Source organism: Sorex fumeus, unplaced genomic scaffold (assembly GCF_029834395.1).
Source record: "Sorex fumeus unplaced genomic scaffold, SorFum_2.1 ptg000109l, whole genome shotgun sequence".
Taxonomy (NCBI): Eukaryota; Metazoa; Chordata; class Mammalia; order Eulipotyphla; family Soricidae; genus Sorex; species Sorex fumeus.
In genome coordinates, this window is record NW_026606166.1 from 1195622 (window position 1) to 1200222 (window position 4601).

A 4601-nucleotide genomic window follows, 5' to 3' on the forward strand; every position below is an offset into this window, starting at 1 on the left:
GTTTAATTTACTAATGTATAAAGAATTTTTCACATCTAAATGTATTAATTAGGTTCATCTATAATAATACTGTGATGTTTCTCTTTGGTGTTAGTTTCAAAGTCAAAATAGGTAGGGAAAGTTGAATTGGATTAATGTATGCACCCAAACTTTTGCACCCCTCTATTATACATCAGACATCTACATCCTTGTCATCTCCTCGTAATGAGCATATTGCATACTCTGTTTCTTGGTGTTGAGTTGGACCATATGACTTTCTTTAAACAATGAAATGTGAGTAAATATTTTAGAGTAGAAATTTGAGATAATATGTGTTGTATGATTATGTGATTCTATCATCACTGTGAAAAGAAGTCCCTCCATGTTGTGTAAAAAAGACCAGGCATGCAACCCTGCCTTCACTGGGAACCCAAGTTCAACCAACCAAACATGAGATTAGCCCATAACCAACATACAACGAATCTAAAATGATTGTTGTTTTAAGTCATGTAGCTGGAAATGGTTTATTCTATAGTGTGCCAACAGTCGACTGATGAACTAGGAAATTTTATTCTCCTGTCTTGTTTTGACCTCTATTATTTTTCTATTCTCTAAAGAACTTCTTTGAACACTTTTTTCTAAAATAGACCATTGGAAACAGATTTTTCCCATTTTGGATTGTCTGAGAAAGTCTTTATTTCTCCACTTTTGAAGGATTATTTTTCATGGTATGTAGTTCTATATTGGTGATTTCCTCTTTAATCCTTTAAATATTTCACTCTAGCTTGATTGGTTCCTGAGGAGAAATTTGTATAGCTCTAATCTTTGCTCCTCTCTAAGTAAGTTTCCTTTCTTCTTCCACATACATACTTCTTTCCGTTTTTTTTAATCATCTATTTTTCCCATTGTTGGAAAACGATATCCCTAAATACATAGGGTTTTGCTCCATTCTGTTTTGTTTTAGCACCTATCATGCCTGGCATTCTGAGTTTCCAGGATATGTAGTTTGATATCCGACATTAATTTCTTTTTTCCTTCTGGTATTTCATCACATGTAGGTTAATTTACACTCTCAGACTTCCGCACACTGAGCTTCCACTGTTACATTCCCGGCTTCTGGAGTGTGGTTCCACCCATTGGTCCTTGTTTCTACCCGTGAGCCTCTGCACGAAATTGTGACTTCTGGAACTCAGGCCACTCTAGGGTGTTGGGAGCTCAGCCTCCCTCCCTAGCAGGGCAAAGGAAGGCTGGTAACAGTACAGCCTGGTTACCCTGATTCTTGTTAGAACACGATGATCACTGTGCGAAGGTGCAAAAACAGAAAAGACTGGCCTATTGATCCAGCAGATTCCAGAACTTTACTCAGTAAGAAAGGAGAATTTCAAGCACTATAAATATAAAATAAATTATTCTTTGCCTGCTACAGGGGCAGACTTGAGGGGTGGTTGGACAAATGGAGGTATAAAGAAGGTGACAGTGGTGGTCACTTGTGGAATAGGTGGGATTGGTGTTGGAATGCTGAATGCCTGTAACAAATCATCATGGACAACTTTGTAAACTGTGGTTTCAATACAATGGGGGGAAGTTGGGGAGGGGGAGAAGAGTTTAACATGGCATAAAGACAGCATCCCTGTTAAGAGGGAAAGCTGCCTAATGATCAACAATATTGGAAAGTCAACTTGGGTCCCTCCATTTGACAAAATAGATCCCACACAGCTTGTCTATAAATATAAAACTTGAAAAACAAAAGGTATTACAAAATAGAGATCAAACAGTCTTACTAAATAAACTTGAAGATACTATTATACTAATTAAGGGACAGACTGAAGAAGTTCATCTTCCTGTGGAAAAAGTGGTTGTTATTATATCTGAATGGATGGGTTATTTTCTTTTTTTTGAATCTATGTTAGCGATAGCACAGTGGTAGGGTGTTTGCCTTGCACGTGGCCGGCCCGGCCGAGCTGGGTTCGAGTTCTCCACCCCCCTGAAGAGCCCAGCAAGCCTGGCAAGCTACCCATGGTGTATTCGATATGCCAAACACAGTAACAACAAGTCTCACAATGAAGACGTTACTGGGCCCGCTCGAGCAAATTGATGAACAACGGGAGGACAGTGACAGTGACAGAATCTATGTTAGGTTCTGTACTTTATGCAAAGAATAAATACTTGGCAAAAAGAGGATTGATCTACCCTGATCTTTGCACTATCAACCTTGTGGCGTAAGTGATACAAATAATCATGCTGATAGAATTGCTTTCTGGGATGATGTCTACGTCTTCAATATGTCCTGCATGAAGAGAACAGTTATTCCAGAAACTGTTGTGGAAGTTTTAGATCCCAAAACTCTTATATCAGACCCATGTGGTATTAAGCACATAGATTGCCAAATGACGTCTGTCTCAGATTTGGCGCTTTCTTCAGATTTTACCCTGAAAATCACAAAGACATCCTTGTGCACGGCATTTTCTGGCTACTTTGATATATATATTTTGAAAAGAATTGCCACAACAGGGTCATGTTCTCAACGGGCCCTCGGAGTCCCAAAACACACTGGAAACAAGCAATATTTCTATTGGAAAAGCCATTTTCAGTAAAAGCAGGTGAAGACTTGAAAGGAAAGCTCACAGTTCACAAGAACAAGAAAGATCCATATTCTCTCATTGTGACCCTCACTTTGAATAATTTGACTCATACTTATGGCCTCCAGTGAAAGACATCAACACAGAAAGACACAAAAGCACAAGATTTTAAAGTGTGGTGGTAAGGAGGTAATGTGTGGTAAGGAGGTTCAGGGAGAGTTTCATGTGATTACATGGAGAGAGTCTTTCCTAACAAGTTTTCTCAAGAGGAGAATGGTAGAACTACTAGAGTTCAGCTGAAGAAGAGCCAACTGATCCTAATGAGCTCCCTGTGTTATTCTTTGAAGTATGGAATAAAATCTAATATCTTCAAAAAAACCGTAACAGTATTTCATGAGAAGATTTTCTAAAAAGATACCAAGTCCTAGAAACCCATAGGAAGATTATTAACTTAGAACTAAAATTTTAATGTGCAAGGTGGGGAAACGGCAAGACACAAGGCAGAGGAGAAGCAACACACAGATTTTTTTTCAGGTGGTGCTGAGGCATTTCCACCCGACTTGGCTAACCAGCCTGGCAGTTCCCTGCGAGGGCCCAAGGATCTGGCTGCTTGTATATCTGATTAAATTCAAGGCAGATGGAGGAACTATTTCCACCTACGTGCCCTTTAAGCTTAAGAGAATAGAAAATGCTCCCCAAATATTGGGGGGCACATACTAGAGTGATCCATGACAGACAAATAAGATGTTTTGTTTCTAAAAGGTCACCCACATTTTGCATTCTGCTTAAGCTCCCTTCAGGGCCACAGGTGTCCTCCCCCTCATCCTTTCAAAGACCTGTGCTGAATTCAAATAACCAGTATTTCCATTTAAGCACATGCATACACATCTAATAAAATCATCTGAAACTATTTCATTACCTGCCAATTTAATTACAACTCCCTCCCCTCTCTATACGTGTAAGTATGTTATAACTTCCTGCCTCCATAGTTTCTCCTTCTCCACCCCCCGTCACCCCAACACCACCCCCAGAAAAGTATTCCAGAAGGGAGAACAACCCACCCAAATGGTTCTTTTTTTAATTGATGGCTATGCAGACAGGACTCGATGGTCTCTGTCTTAAAATCCTTCATCATTCATCTTTGCGTTTGTGTTTTGTCATTCAAGTCTGATAAGACCATAGGTACTGGCCAGGGGCTAGGTTCTGGGCAGTCCACTCACCTGCCTGGACAAACAGGGAGGGTGGAGCTGAGGTACTCCACATGGAATCTCAGGCGGGGGCGAGGTGGTGGCTGTAGCTACCTGGGAGACAGCACTTGGTGACTTGGTGAGGGGGACAAGGAGTGCAGGTGACCCTCACCTTTCCCTGATCCTAATACCAACTCGCAGTTCCTTGGGCAGGGCATTGCTGAGCACTGTAGGGTGGGGGTTACAGGTTGGTGGAGGGTGATACCGACTTTCCTGACCCAGCTGACCCAGGACTGGACACATTTTCCAAATCCTGACACACCTCCACCCATGGACCATGTGGTCCGCAGGTCACAGTCCACTTAAGTGGGCAGAAGGAAAAATGGGTGATGGGGTGAGCTGGAAGGGGCACTTTTAATGTCTTAGATGTAGGGAAGGAGATGGCTATGTTGGGACTCTGGATCGCTCAATCAGAACATCACCTGGGGGGAGGAGGGTGGTTAACCCCTCAGATCAGATAGGGACTGGGAAGTCTGGCCATGGAAAAGGCTTGAAGAAGTTCCCCCCTTTTCCTTTTCCCCTTCTCACTGCATCCTGCCGTCCGCAGCCACGCAGCTGCTCTTCTCTTAGCCTATGCTTGGGGTCAAGGTGGCTTTGTCACTTGCTTTGTCCATTGAAGGGAGCAGAAACCAGGTCCTTCCTGAGCCTTGCTGGGCACTGCCTTCTCCTGCTGGCTTGGAACCAGGCCATGGTGCAGAGAAGAAGCCTCAGCCAGCATCCTGGACATCAGGTCACCTCCCATAATCAGCTGGCTGCCAGCTGCTCCAAACACATGTGTGAGACAATCCCCAGGTGT

The 4601-nt window shown here is 42.6% G+C and overlaps 1 pseudogene; it reads left to right on the top strand.

Annotated features, from left to right (window-relative positions):
- The first annotated feature begins 1432 nt into the window (after positions 1–1432).
- On the top strand, positions 1433–2713 carry LOC130042737 (protein arginine N-methyltransferase 3-like; annotated as a pseudogene).
- Positions 2714–4601: the final 1888 nt, after the last annotated feature.